We start from the raw sequence: 15,983 nt of genomic DNA on the forward strand, positions 1-15,983 counted from the left end.
CAAATCTGCTCCCAGACCCTGACATTTTGAAATAATCAACCTGGTTTACAAAAGAAATGCATTTAGACAAATTAATCAGATTACTTCCGTGAACATTTTCTAAGGTTCGCTTGCTAAGAAATTCAGAGTAAGAAATATTATTGCTGACAAAAACCTCAGTAGATGAGCAGTTTTGAGGGCCAGAATGCTGAGCAAGGATAAAAATCAGAAAGACAGGATTTTTTTTTTACCTGTAGCGAAAGAAGAAAAGGTCACTTGCCAAAAAGACAGCTGAAATGGAATTAGTTTTCAAATTATAAGATTAAAGACCGTTTGCTTGAAGAGAGTGTTATTATAAAGTGTGTAAAGAAAGAGAAGAGATTAAAACATATGGAAGATCTAATCAGAGCAAAGATAAACTGTGTATCCTATAGGTTATAAGGGTTTCTGTGAGCTTTCTTTGCCGGTAGGGTTTCATAAGCCACAAAAAGTCTGCAATCTTATTTTTAAATAAGAGCTTTATTCTCATGTGCAGGAGGCACTCACCTCTTCTTGATTTTGTACAGGTGTTAAAGGAGCAAAGCTGCTACAAAACAGGAAAGAAAAATTACTTAGAGAAATTTCTGAACGTAAGTTGGGTATTTTTCAATGTCTAGGCCAGATTCTGCTGCCATTTCAGGTGGTGTAAATCCTCAGTATGGGTGATTAAGTGTTCTCCTTTGCTATTTACAGAGGAGTTTGTGTGACTATTTGCATTGATTTTTAATAAAAGAAATTACTTATCATATGCAAATCCGGCATTTCATGGTAAACAATGTAGCCTTGGAACTACAGGGCACCACACCTCCTGCTCTGTGTTGTCAAATGGCTTTCAAAACACATGGCAGGGCTTTCAATAATAATATTCAATGCATTAACCCTTCGATTTCCGTTTTCTAATTTTTGTTTTCTCGGTGTCGTTCCAGCTCTTAAATTGAGTGGCAAAAAGGAAGAAATGCAAGGTTACATAAAGCAAAGGAAAAGTCTGGCCACTGTGTTTTGTTATGATGCTAAAACATTTCCTTTTCTCCCCGGCAGCTCTCTGTGCTTCCAGTCCCTGCCTGCACTCCTGCATGGTGTGTCTCTAACTCAGATTTTGGACTTTAGATTTAATGTCCTACTGTTTCTGCAGCCTGCCAAAGTCCCTCTGAATAGCAGCACGTCGTCTTCTCCACCCAGGTTTGGGAGGGGACCTTCTGTGCTGTTGCCCTAATCAATAATGATGATATTAAACAGCGTCAGCTCCAGTACTCAGCCTGAGGATGGCACTAGTAACTGGTCACCAGCTGGCTTTAACCCCTGCATTTCCATCTCAGTATTTCAGCTTTGTAAGGATGTGACAGCGTGTTTCATGTTCTGTAACAACAAATACTCTTTTACCTTATGCAGGCTTAGCTGCTCCAAGTCTTTTTCTTTCTTTTCCTGAAAATAAACCTACAAAACCTAAACCAAAACTTATTCTAATTCTTTTTCTTCTCTGTTAACCCATCCTCATCTATAGACTCAGAGCCTGATGTCCATCAAGTTTGTGTTTCTGATTTGCTACCAGTTTTGCTTGAGTTTAATTATTTATGTTTTTTTAAAAATCAGGTTTTTCTAAGCTTTCTCATAGAGTCCGGGCTTTCTAAAACCCTAGATCAGCATAGTGATATTTATATAGATTCATGTTCCTTTTTCTTCTTTTCTTCTCTGCCCCCCAGCATCTTGAGTGTTTGGACACGTTTTCTATTTAGGGAGTTTTGTTAAATTTTCAAAGCCACTTCTGAAACACGATTTGTGACTTGAACATGTGTGACTGTCGGTTCAGTTCTTCACTTGTGGGGATATGTACAGAAATGAGGGACTGGCATGATTTCCAGCTATGCAAATGCACTCATTTCACTATTTTATTCTCTCTCTCTCCCTTCCCAGTTATGTATATTTCATAACTGCTACATGTAGATGTTACATAGTGTGATCCCCTTCAGGAAGAAAAAAAATGTCCTTGAAATACTAGCTACTACCTTTGGGCTTTATGCAGTGCTCCTTAGTCATTTGTTAGCAAGGGAAAATTCCCATTAACGTTAAATTTATTTATAGGAATATGTCAGTTAGATTGAGGTACTTGCATATTTCACCTATAACCCCACGACTGTCTATTTTTCACACTGATAAGATAACCCTAAACCCCAAGCAGTCATATTTCACCTTCCTGTGTTTCAAGAAGTATCACATTGATTTTCTTGACATGAACTGAAGTAGCTTGATTCCCACTTAAACAGTCTTCAGGAAAATTTTCAAGATACTCATTCAACCCATTTTTCAATGAGAAAGTCTTTTCAATCCCAAGGACTGTAGGAAGGGATTAAAAAAAGAATGTATAATGTCTATCAGCAGAGAAGTGCGGAACACACGTTTGATGCTCTCTGTAGATGTGAATTGACACAATGCGACTCAGTGAGATGCAGAGATGAGAAATAAAAGAGCTTGAGAGTGCCTGACCCACCATTTTACAGCTGTGTGCTATTTATCACCCACTATTCAGTGCACGGCAGGTGGCCACCATGGTGGTGCTCAGCAGAGTTTTCCATCTGTCTTTAAGAGGACTATGTGATTTCTTTCCTCCTCCTCTCTTCCTCCCAAACCACTTCTTTTTTTACAATCCATTTTGAGAACAGTTGGTCTGCTATTTACAACAGGGATGGTTGTTATAGTCATTGCTGTTGGTCTTTTATTTTTTTTCTTCAGTTAGGCAACAATTCCATAGGCAGAAAGACAGCTGGAAATTCAGGATTGCCAATTTCCACCATGCAAGAACATTTTATAACCCATGTTTAGAACTTGATTTTAGAATCCGTAGAACATGTGCTAGAAGGGAAAATGTTGTTTTGGCTATTCATGAACTAGATGACCATTCCTAAGATGCTTTTTATTCCTAATATCTGTGACTTCATCACGCTTTCTCACAGTATCTTAATTACTTGTTTCGTCTCCCTCTGCCTCCCCTTTTCTCATCCAGTTCTTAACAAATGCTGTTCTCAATTTTTATTGAGCTTAGTAGATGTGATGCGCATTCGGTGTCTTTCATTATCAACCCAATAAATGATTCACATCGTCTATCTTAACTCTATTCTGCCTTTTGGGCACCACATTTGTCAATTGATCCCTTTTGAGAGTACACCATTCCTCTTCTCTGTTGCACTCTGTGTTCCTCCACTGATAATATTCAAACTCTAATTCACTGATTCTTTTCAGTGGGAGATGAACATTATTGGGGGATGAGAAAAAGCAACGGCAAAGAAAGAAACGTGTGTGTAAGTTGATCACTCTGGGCACAGAGGAAGAGAGGAAAGCAGTCAGATGACAGCAGGAAGTAAATTATTAGCAAGAATGTAGTACTACACAAGAGGCTGTATTAATTCCAGACCTAAACTGGTAATTCCATGGGATGTTGAAGTGAATCATGTAGGCAGATTAGCTTGTATTTTTTCTCCCTCAGAGATCTCTGGACTGCACTTGCAACAGAAGGCAATATAGACATGTTCAGGGGAGCACAGCTTGGTTAACCTCTTAAAGGTTGAAAAGGGACCTAATTGATTTTTATAAGCGAATTTGGGCAAATAAATAACAGGGAAGGGAAATAATTGTTTAAGGCAGAGGATAACATCACTACAAGAATAAATAGCTACGGATCACCAAAGAATAAACTGAAGGCAGAAACTAGATTTTGTTTTCTAAACGTTAGAGAAGGAGGGTGATGCAGTAAGCTATCTACAGGATTACTGAGGATAAAGAAAAAGTAAAAGAAGGAGAAGTCACCTCTCAATTGATTTTTTTTTTTTTTTTATGGCTTAAAAACCTGTTTGTTTTGGATCAAGTTTGTAGTTCTTGATTTCAAAAAGAAATCTCTCCTGCCATTATCAGAGATGCAAGTAAATTAGCTAATAAATGATCACTTTTTATGACCTTCCCCATATTTTGGGTAAGCATCTTCATGTCAGGCAGCCCATTTTTGAGAATTTGTTATATATAGAGATCAATGTGATGGAAAGACATAGAAGGAATGACACAAAGGAGGTGCATTGAGGTGGTGTATTATTATCTTCAGGATTAGAATGGGGAGATTTTTCCCCTTTTCCAGAGAAACTTTCTTTACTGGAAAATATAACTTCAAGGCTGCTAAGAGATTGACACATTTAGGCCATAGTCAACAAATATTTCAGCAATTCAAGGAGAAGAGGAAGGATGGGTCAACATGTTTCATGTTAGCATTTCCATGGAAAGTTCACTTTTTCAGTCTTATTTTAAAGGAAATGTAGGATGTGAGACTGTGGAGTAAAATTTGGGCCAGATACTTTCTTTCAAAGGAAAATGTTAATCTCTCCTGCCAAATATATGAAGACTGCTAGAAAGAAAAAGAGAGAGCAGTAGGGAATGAGTACATGCTCATGCTTAGTTTAACTACCTTGTATGATGAAAAACGAATTCTACTATTTTCAGAAAGTAATTAAGCCTGGAAGACCTTTAAAAATATAAGAATCGCTATTGTTCTAATAGAGAACTCAAATATTTTCTGCACTGTTTGCCTGCTATTTGAAAAGAACTCTAGTCAGACATACATGGATCTTATAGACAGGGAAATCTTTTCTATTCTTGAAACTTCCCTGTCTCTACTTCCTGATATTGATATACAAGAAGAAAAAAAAAAACCAAAACCAAAACCAAAAAAAAACCAAAACCAAAACCAAAAAAACCCAAGCCATTCATAAGTCAAGCTTCAAACTTTTTACAGGCAATGGCTTCTCACAGCAGTCATTTGTTTCATCAAAAGCAGTAAAGTTTTAAAGCCTTTTTGAAGTTTGAGGGCTTGTACTGCAGAAGGAACAGCAAATAATATTTTAGACTTGGAAATGGTCTTGGAGGCTCAGTGTTAATGGTATGTGGATGTAACAGTTGGGCCACTCTCAATCTCTGTTCTGAGACTCCTAAACTTACCCTTTTTCTAGCATAAACAATGCTAGTGTGACAATTCAGTCACAATATTTTTCCCATTACACATGTTATGTTTGGATTTGAGTAGACTGGGCAATAATTTATCTCCGAGGGGGGGAAGGGAGTCGTAGAGCTTTATCAAAATTTCCTCTATATTCCATCAGTGCTTTGCTGACTTGCACTTAATTCAGACCCTATTTTGGCTTCACATAACTTCCTAGATTTCTGCTTCTGTCTTATTCCGTAGGGCTCTGTCAATGGCAGGTCATAACTTGGGTCATTACATTTCCCTCTGGGCAGTGGCGAGCGCTTTCTTCTATTTGTCTTATTCAACTGCTGTGAAGTCTGCCCATGGGTAGCAAGAGTTTATTACTTTTTTTCCCCTAGTGGGTCCTTCTTTTTTTCTTCTTCAGCTGCACCACGCCAGACTGTGCCGCTAAACTATCAGAACTCCTGCTTCATTGATTTCATTTAGAAGCCTTTTGTACGTGTGTCTTTGCCAGAGCATCCACAGTATTATTCTCAGTCATATGTTGACTATAATCCTTTATAATAATGGTACACTATCTCTTCAGCTCTCTTCTGCTTGACCCTTGCCTTGAGCTCTCTGTATTTCTGGTAAATATTTTCCAACATACGATCTTAAATCAAAAATTAGGTTAATGCTGATATTTTTCATAGTGTACATTTCCTGCTTCTCCCTGCCTATTTAATGGATTTTCCAATTAAAAGGGACCTTCCCGGCCATTTTATCTGACCCTCTGCATTACAAAGCTAAAGAAAGCTGCACAGCAATTGCATGATAATGCAATGACAACAGCCTATCTTTTTTGTCCTTCAGCTTTGGGGAAAGCACATATACATGCAGATGTTTGTAGCTATACTCGTTCTGTCACTGGAATAAAAGGACACTCAGGATTTCAAAGACACTTGGAAAAAGATACACACTAAAAAGTTAATATTATTAAACAGGATAAAGTATGGTGTGGACTGTCTTCTGAGCACCCACTATTTTCATGCTCAGGCAAAGTCTTTACAGGATGATTTCGTTTTAGTGCATAGAGATCGGAAGAAGAGTGCCTCACAACATCTCTAGTCCTCCGTGCAACAGATCTCAAGTCATTCGTATGTTCAAAAGGCGCAGCAGATGAAAAGCAGTGGTATATTGTGTGCAATTTACTTTGTGTTTCAGTACCTAGAAATATCATCATTTGTGGCAAGCATGTCCTAAACTGTGTCCTTTCACTGGTCTTTGTGTGCCCTTGAGGGTACAGGCAGAGCTGATCAGTTACAGACCTGCTTTCATATGGAACTTGGAGAAGCAGATTTCTATTCCCATCTCACATAGGGTCCATGTTCAAGCAAATATCCAGAATGATAAAAAATATGTCAATTTATATGCAAATGCCAGTGTATTAAGTACGCAGGCCTCCAGGCATCAAAGGCTGGGTTTTACAAGGTCTGAGTCCCCTTACAGAAAGGAACAACTTCTTTTTGCCAGTTGAAAGAATGATCTGGAACACACGCTGAAATCGCCAAATGTATTTGTTCAAATCCAGTCCTGGAATGAAAAAGAAAACAAAACCAAGACTGACTTCAAAATCCAGAAAATATTGTTATTTCTGTTTCTATTTTGTAATGAAATGTGGTTGAGAGTTTTTGTCTTCTTGGTTTGGAGTCTACAAGTTTTACAGTTCTCATCATTGAGTCTAGAATTACTTTTTGCTTCAAGGAAAGACTGATATTCTTGAGTATTCAGTTCTATCCAAGAGAAACACAAACTACAGTAGCAATTGACAAGGTTAAACTTAAAATAAAACCTTTTAACAAAATAGCGTAAGAAATTGCACTTAAGAAATTAATTAGCTGTTTTTCATAGAGGGTAGGTTTGTCCAGTTGATCAACAGGTGATCTGGGGAAATTCCATGCTGAGGTTAAGAGACTGTCAGAAAACCAGACAACCTACAAGAAAAAGTTTCCAGTTTAGGGGCACATCTTAGATATTCTTATAGAAATGTATGAAACCATATCTTTAGGGTTTGTGTCTGGGTAATGTACCATATATCTGAGTATAAGCTTTTATAAATATATATAATCAGGGATCTAATAGAAGTTTGTCTCCTTTTCTATACTTTGGAACTGCTCTTTATACTATGATGCAGAGTACAGTGTTTTCTTCTTCTAGGTGTTGATTGCCCTGTGTGCAAATTTCTTGGCTACGTAACCAGCTTTTGAAGCCATAGACCCTTTAATAGGGTAAAGATGCTGTATGTAAAAATAATAAGCGTTATGTGCAATGGGTTATAGTTATGATACAATCTGAACTGACTGCAAGCGGTAAAATCAGAGGATACTCCCTCTGTGAGAAGATGTATATGTATTTTAGTACTGAGATAGCCTTCAGTTTGGGACATACCAAATGCTTTATCCGCAGGGAAATCTCTCTATGATTCTCGTCAGGCTGGTACGGTTTATTCCCGTTCATGCTTGCACCGGGGATGAAAATGATTGCTTATATTTTAAAGATGCTGTCTTAGAGGAAAAGCGGGGACTCAGTGGATTGTCAGCAACAGATGGAGATCTCTCTGTAAAGGAAAGAGATATGAAAACAACAGCAAGCAAAGAGTACACTTCTGTCTTTCTATATGCGGAGGTAAAAAGTGAATGGAATGTATCAGAGCCTGGAAACAAAATGCAAGAAAAAAGGAAATATTAACCGAGACCATAATACTCATTTTTTTTCACTTTACATAGTATGACTCTTATGGGAATATGTATTTCTTCTTTTTCTGTGGGAAGATTTTGTATATAATCACATCAAAGTGAGATTTTTGACATCTCTGAAAAATATATAGAACTTTGCAAGTTTCTAACGTAGTTATTTCATTATTTTTATTACTTGTTGAGACTGTCCTTTAAGATTGATGGGACCAGACTGTGATGCGCGAGATTACACAGCGGACTGAATTCTTACGGACATCTGCTATATCTGTGGGCTGCACATCATGTTGTATATTAAGTGGGAGACTGGAGTAACCATATCCAATTGCATTCCTGGGCTAGAACATTGTAAACTGGAATCTATTTCCTACAGCGCAGTAATCTGCCATCATTTTTGAATAGCCAATAGAATAATTCATTGTCAAGACATTAGGAAGGGAGTTGCAGTGAGTCAAAACCAAACTAATACCTGCAGAATTCACTGAGACTGAGGCTTTTGTGGCATCTGTTTTACTTCTGGATTTCAGTGAAGCAAATGTATGAGTCTGACAAACACAGTTTAATCCTATTTGATTGTGCGTATGTAGATAAAGGGAAAATGCTGCCGGTGTTTTGAAAAATGAAATGCTTCGTATGTCTTCAAACATCAGTGCTTTTCTGCAGATAGTTCTTCATACCTCTCATAAGTGTATCTTTGATTTTACGTTACCTCAATTGCCTATAAAGTACTTTTTTATTTCCCTTGGGATATCATGACAAGACATCTTCTGTGTTGACTTTTACTCCGGAGATATTTGAAGCGCATGGTTGCAAACAGAAAGTTACCTCTTTTGCAAAGGGAATTTTTTCCCTCGTCCACAAATTCTAGTGAACTTTTACATTCAGACTGACACGCTCTGATAAGATGCCCCATTCTTTTCAGCCGTTAGGTTTCTTTGTGGCCAGTGGCAAAGTTGGAAAGAATCTACATTTCTGAGATCTTTGTAGGTCATAAGAATGTATCAAGAAAAAAGAAAAGGTGCAAGCTGGCGTTAGGTTGATCAAGAACAGTTCATCCCTGGGGTATACCCTGCCATTTCCTATTGCTATTTCTTCATATTTTTGGCACTGTACTACAGAGGACATTTATTTTTATGTGATTTATTCACCTAAATTCTACACACAGATTTTCCTTCTTCAGTAATTTAAACCCTAGTTTCTAAAAAAACCAAATAAAAACATAAATAGGGAATGGGCATATATTTTATGAACTGAATTGTGTTTTTTTAAAGGCTGTAGTCCCTATATAGATTGTCTCCTGGGGTGAGAAAGGTCTCTCTCTGTGATGCTTAGAATTTGGGAATCAGAATGAGCAGAAGCGGAAGAGGAGCAATGATGGTCTATGACTGTATTTTCTTGGCAGAAATTTTTGAAAACTGAAAACAAAGTATGCGTATGACTGAAACAGAAGAGCTTTAAGAAATTTAATAAGTTTTTTTTGAAATATCTTAAAAATAAAATAAAAGAGCAAGTCAAAATTTTTTCTAGAAAACACATAACCAGTATCACCAGCCTACGACCTACTAACAGATTCAGATGAAACCTGGCTTGTGTCTAGAAACTAGCAGAAGTTATCTTTCCCTTGTGCTCTTAGATGTGTCCTTAGAATGCTGAACTGTCATTTTAGCAGTACATGACATTTAGCATGTACATGACAAACACAAGTGGATTTACTGAGGATTTGTTCATTCCTGCCTATGCTACCAGAATAACATGAAAAATGTAATTTTTTTGCAGAACAATTCCCAGAACAATTCTTTGGATAAGAACTGGAGGACCTGTGATGATGTCAGTGAGAAACGCAGCCTGGGATGTTGGTGGAGAAGCTACCCAGAACGGAACCAAACCAAGAAGTCCCAAGAACGGAACCAAACTGCTGTAACATGTGAGTCTGTCTCTGATTCTCTTTACAGGGAGAAAAAGACACTTACATACAGTAATTTATCCTTCCTTAGAACAGAAACTAAGAGACATTAGTGTCCACTTTTCCCTGTCTATTATTAAAAGTCTTCATTCATGGCTTGGATAGAAATTTTCATTTTGTAGATGCTGTCTAAAGGTATATGAGATATAAGCTGCCCTGTCCATATTGAACTTAACACCCAACCCAGTTCAGGTTTCTCCCCAGTCCTATATCGCAATACTTAGCCTTTTTCTCAGCATAATTGGGAAACAGACTGGTAAGCAGTCCTGAAAACCGCAATTAGGTTTTTGGCTTTTCCATCCTCCCTCTGCAGAAAGCAACTCTGCTGTAATCACATTTATGATTGAATAGGTACTTCACAGTCTTATGAATTAAATTATTTATCTCTTTAAAAATATCAGCAGACATATCTTGAGTTTCAAATGTTGACACTTCTCTTGGGAAGCAGGAAGGAAGAGATCAGGAGGATATCACAGTGCCAATTAATGAGGCCAAGCCTTCAAGTAGAACATTCATTAGGTTATGTGGTAGTCTCTGCAAGCTGTTCAGAAATGCAGTCCAAAGCATATTTAACTGTAGAGCAATACTTTCCAAAACTTTGAGAATAACTGGAGGAAAAGGAAAATTAAGTCATAGAAATGTGACTTAGTACTTTCAAACAGCTTCTCCCCTTTTCTGTGTAGAATGATAGAGAGTCTAAAGCCAAGACAGTAGCTGTAGGGTCAGCATGAGTTCGACCTCTGTCGAGTTTCCCACATTATTAGCAGAGCAATAGGCATGGACAGAAAAGACATTAATGAAAGGTTGTCCTTTCATTATGTTGTTTCCACTATTACAAACAGATGACTAATAACTTCATTTTGCCGTCAGTTTAGTATATTGAGCAGAAAAGAACAAGTGAAGTAAATGATGTAGAGAGTATGAGAAATATGTATGAAAGCAGTGATGGAAAGAAATAAGTGCACTCGACATTATCTTCTGAATTCTACATTTGGGAAAAATATTCCTGTCAGATGAATTCCTGTCTTCATTGGCAAGACATGAGCTGGAGAAATGTTTTGCTTTAGAAAGTACATGATGTTACAGGTTATGGAAGTATTTCACTATATCTTACAAGGAATTTAAAGCCATAAGAGACAGGTTGTGAAATATGTTCCTATACTGAACTCAGTAACCTCAGTTATAAGCTAAAGCACTTAATTCTCAATAGATATAAATATGGATGCACCATGGGTAAAGATCAGGTGAAACTGAAATACCAAGCATGCCAGAGGCCACTGCAATAGTAGGGAATCAATTGGATGAAATACATCTAGATGAGCTTACAGGGCACATGTATCCTATACTGCTGAGTCCCAATCAACCTATCTAAGTCCCAATGCCCTTATCTAAGGGCAATTCTTAACTGGCACTAAATCTGGAAAGGTTTGATCACGGGCATGTGAGCAAGAGGATACCCAAGGATACAAGAAATAAAATGTTCATTTCACCCTATTGGAGAACTGATCTACCCAACTAGTGTCTCATTTCTATGTCAAAAATGTCTGAGGTGAAATGTGTGTGTGTGTGTGTTCATTGGTTCTGTGTACAAATACAGGGGAAAAAATTATATATATATATATAATCTAGATGATAGCAGGTCAACTTTGGTTGCAGATGAGACGAAGGAAGATGGAATTCCCAGTCTTGTGTCACACAAACCTCTTTATAGGGAGGAGTTTTGAGGATTATGAGTTTATTCAATAGGAAGACACTGACACAGTCCTGTCCTCTCAATAGGCAACAGACAAAGGGAATTAAATATTCAACGATTCCAAGTCAGATCACATTCACTGATTCTGTCCTTTTGCTGCTCAAGTGGTGCCGGTGTTGCAGGAGGGGATGAATGGGAAGAAGACTGGAGGATAAAACCATAAAAATTTGGTGAAACCTTCTTCCACATCATCGCTGGGTCAGAGTGTAGAGCTCAAACTCCACACAAAACCATCGCAAAGGCAGCGTGGGTGCCACTAGTAGTGACTGGCTGGAGAAATATGTCTGTCTCTGTCTTGTCCCACCTGAGGACTCCTCTGCCACAGCAGTTATTCCAGCAAAGGCAGTACCAAAGGGTGGGAGAATATATATGTGGAGGTTTTGAGGGAGTACACACAGCTTCTTAACATTGGTGTGTTATGGATTAAGAGGCATAAATTCATGGAGGGAAACAAAGCTTCAAGCCATTAATGAATTTCTTACCATTATTTTTCCATCTGTTTTATCAATTGTTACTATAAGACAGTATTAATAATTTAGTGTGAACTTGTTGAATTCTAACTCCCTTAACCTCTGTCGGGAGAAATGAGGAATATCTCATCTCTGGGGCACAATCCCCTTCTTTCTTTAAGCCTGCTTCCTGGTCAGTCAAACAGCTTCTCTTTCATTTTTTAGCTGCTTGAGGTTTATTTATTAATCCTGTGTGGTCCATGGGGAGGTTTTTAATAAATGTTTTAATAAAATATATTCAGTGAGTAGAGTTTGTGTCTATGTGAATTTTGGAATCCTATAGAGGGTGGCCAAGGGGGATCTGATAGTAATAATTATCACCCTTACAGATCTTACCTACCTGGCTTATTACAATATTTCTGACAACATTGTGTGTGATTGCCTCCATTTTTTCAGTTTTCTTCTTTAGATTCTTTATAGAAACCTTTTTACCAATATTTTGTTGTCAGGAAATGTGCATTATTGATAGAATTCTTTGTAAAAATATGAATGATTCTGTAACTGGTGCTTGAAAGAAACAGATCCACCTTCTGGCTAGATCCAATTGGAGAGGAAAAATTGTTCCTGAGCATTTTTGTTATAATACCAACCCAACCCAGAGCAAACTCTTACTGCTTCTAAGTGCTTGGTACTGAATTCTTTGACACTTACTGAGTTCTCAGTAATCAATCATGTATCAGTTAATCATATAATTGTGGATGGATTTAAATGATTTCAATCGGTTTTATGTGGAATTTTGTGATGGTGCGCTTAAAGACTTTTTCCCCCCTTCAATTTGGGAGAGATAAGACATTGTCATTGTTTCTTTTGTTTAGAAAAACCCAAAATATCAAAGTAAAACCAAACTGGTGTAGATAAAAATCCTTTTGTGCAGAAATGAAACAAAACCTCTTGTATTTTACATGGTTTGTTCAAGACACTGTTTGTATCCTTCTCTGGCACCTGGAAGTGACTCAGATCTCAGTCCAAGTTTGTGGAAGGTCTCATGAACCTTAACGGACCTCTCAGTAAACATATCCTCAGTTTAGGGTTCATAGCAGAGCCAATTTTATGCATGGCTGCTTCTGAAATATGGCAGTGAAAGAAAACACACTGACCTTTGCTTTATTTATTAAAAAGATCAATCATTGTTCTAATTTTTTTAACAGTATATTCAGGAAAAAAACACCCCAAAACTTTCCTAACTAGATTCTAGGTCAGGTATGAATTTATATGCTTTCTCTGCTGAATATGGGGAAATGTTTATTCCTCTTCTGCTCAACTGCGAAGACTTCCAGTTAGGTACAGGAGGATGCCATCCTACGAGTAATGCTTCATTCACTTGGGCTTAAGGGATTTTTATTTATAACACACTATAAATGCATTTATTCATTTATTTGCATTTCCCAAAACTGACTGTTGCTTAAAACAGATAACGTGAAGAGTGTGGAAGACAGTTAGATATGCATCTTTGGTGTTCATCCAGCCATCGAGTTTCATCCCAGTAGTGGTGGCAATTAGCACTTTAGGTTAAGAAATATAAAGTGCTCGGGGATCCCTCAACATAGGAAACATAATGAAAAAATGCAAAAAGCTATCATCGAAGATAATGTGGCCTTCCTGAACGCATGCTCTGCATCACCAATAATATACAAAAAAAAAAAGATGTTTTAAAATTTGGCTTAATGCAAGAATTAATTAGCTTTCAAAATCAATTTCTGGCCAAGGAGAACACTTGGGGGTTCCAGGCAAGACCGCTCACTAGAGACTGACAGAGAAGCTCCCTATATGCTTAATTGGAAACACTTTGCCAACTCTTTCCTGTTTGCCTGTTATGCTCAGGTTGAAAAAGCAGAGCAGGAAAGTTGTCAAAACACAAACACTTTTATATCTAATCCAGTCACTTTACTTTAGAGTGAGGCTAGTCAGAGAGAAAGAGTTCATGACCCCACACTAAAATATATCCAACAAGAACAAGCCTAATTATTTGTTTTCTCCTACCCTTCCAGCACTCAGTCTCAGTCAGGATATCACTTTGGAGAATATTGTAGCTTATTAAAAAAGAAATCAAAGTAAGGAGTCTGTTTATTGTATGCAGGGATTTTTTTTCCACTCCTGAAGCTGTAGTATAATCTGTGGATTGTTCTGTTCACAGTTGGTATTTGAATTAGTAACAAAGCCAGATGATGTAGGAGTCTGCCCTGGATATGACGCACCGGAGGGTTGACTTGGGCAATTTCCATCTATGTTAATGGAAACGATATTCATAAATCACCCACACATCAGTAGGGAAATAGACACTTTTGTCTACCAAATGCTTCATTTTCCAGTATCACAAACTCAAATCTGATCTTTTAGTATCTGCAGTTATTTCTTCTTCTTAAATAGGCAGAATATGAATAATTTGCTCACTAATTCTCAGTTTGATGCAGTTTCTATTGGGAGACAGGGTCGGTGTTTGATTTTGTTTAGTGAAACTGTTGCAAGTGAAACTGTGAGCTGTTGATCTCATAAAGGACATCGCTGAAAGTCTGGAAGACTCTGTCCACAACTGTATTAATAAAGGATAGAGTGCTGGTGATTCTTCCCAGACACTGCCATTCAATTGTACGTGCTGGCAAATAGCTGGAAGGGTTTCTGTCACGCTGGAAAGCTATGCCATCTAGCACTCTACCAAATAATTTGTGGGCTTATTTTGAGAGCTAGCATGAGCTGAGGACCGTTTCCAAACAGCTGTCTGGATGCAGGCATTTTGTTTTGAAGCACAGAAGAGTTTAAGTATTGACTCCAGCTATTTCTTGACAGGTCAATGATTGGGAGAAAGTTTACTTTTATTGGCATAGACTTAGTCTCTGTCTGTGGCGTTACATAACCTATGTGGTTCCTAAGCTTTGCAAGAGTGGGTGCATCCTGTTTCCATTAATAACATCTTAATTCGAGAATATTTTACAGACGCTCAAAGTGTCTTCCCACAATAAATAAGAGTAGGAATAAAGCAACAGTTCTTACAGGCTCTTCACTGCACTGAATCTCCTTCCTAAACCCTACAACGATCAATTAGTGATAAATGTCACAAGCGAATAAAGTGGGTACTTTCCCATTAGGCATAGGACTGAGTAAAGCAATATATTTCAGTCCCTCCCTAAGAGGCATAGAAGGACAGATAACTGTATAACTGTTGGACAGACAACCCTTCTCTTAAATGAGCTTCTTGAATTTGTGTTCTAGATGAACCATGAAGATGATATTTACTACTTGTGTATACCAATAGCCATGGTTACTTCCAAAACACTGACCAAGAAATAATTGGTTCTGTGTTACCCCCCAAAGTCTCTACATTGTTCATTTTAGCAAAACTTTAAATTACTGGAAGGCTTGACTACCAGTGATGATCTGGGCAGTTGTGGTTTTGGACTCTAGGGAATCCATCTGGTGTTGCAGCTAATATATTTGTTAATGCTTTACTCTCAACAGGAATTAAATATTTAAAGTTTGTGACCTGCTCTATCTCCAGCAGCTTGAATCTTTTAGTTTTGATATTATTTTTTATACCTACTGCAGCAAAAGAAAACACACTTCTAAATAGTTTTTTTTCCCCTCTCTTTTTTTTCCTCTCTGTGCTTCTCCGAAAGGTTAGGTTTGACAATAGGAATATAGTCACAGATACTCTAGGCAACAAATGAGAAATGTTCTTTTGTGACCTTAATGTTGGCAAGTGATAATAACCAGTGAACCATGAAATACTGCTGCAATATTGTTCATGACTTTTCTGTTTTCTAAGATTAATTTTATGTTCTGAAATGAAGTGACAATCATTTATTATTCTGTTTTACATAGCTTCCACCGGGAAGCAAATATGAAAAGCTTAATTTTCTAGTCCACTTGCAGCAGTGTTCCCAGTGAAGAATCAGATATATGTTTAAATATTCCTTGTTTAATGTATACAATATAATCCTTTTGTTTAGGCTTAGTCAGAAATGTCTGGGTTAGGAAAGAGAAGGCTAATGTTTAGAAGCAGAAATTAGTTTTCTCTCCTAGGGGTTAAATAGTTATAGTGCTAATTATTAAT

The 15,983-nt window shown here is 37.5% G+C and overlaps 1 protein-coding gene across 3 annotated transcripts in view; it reads left to right on the forward strand.

Annotated features, from left to right (window-relative positions):
• The window catches only part of TDRD15 (tudor domain containing 15), a 197,414-nt gene that overhangs the window by 154,525 nt on the left and 26,906 nt on the right, over positions 1-15,983 (forward strand). For all 3 annotated transcript variants that reach the window (XR_008449278.1, XR_008449277.1, XR_008449279.1), the window contains one exon: positions 9,487-9,634. The gene's annotated coding sequence lies outside the window, so the exon portion shown is untranslated. The remainder of the gene's footprint in view (positions 1-9,486; positions 9,635-15,983) is intronic.

The sequence above is a fragment of the Cuculus canorus genome, chromosome 3 (assembly GCF_017976375.1).
Source record: "Cuculus canorus isolate bCucCan1 chromosome 3, bCucCan1.pri, whole genome shotgun sequence".
Taxonomy (NCBI): domain Eukaryota; kingdom Metazoa; phylum Chordata; class Aves; order Cuculiformes; family Cuculidae; genus Cuculus; species Cuculus canorus.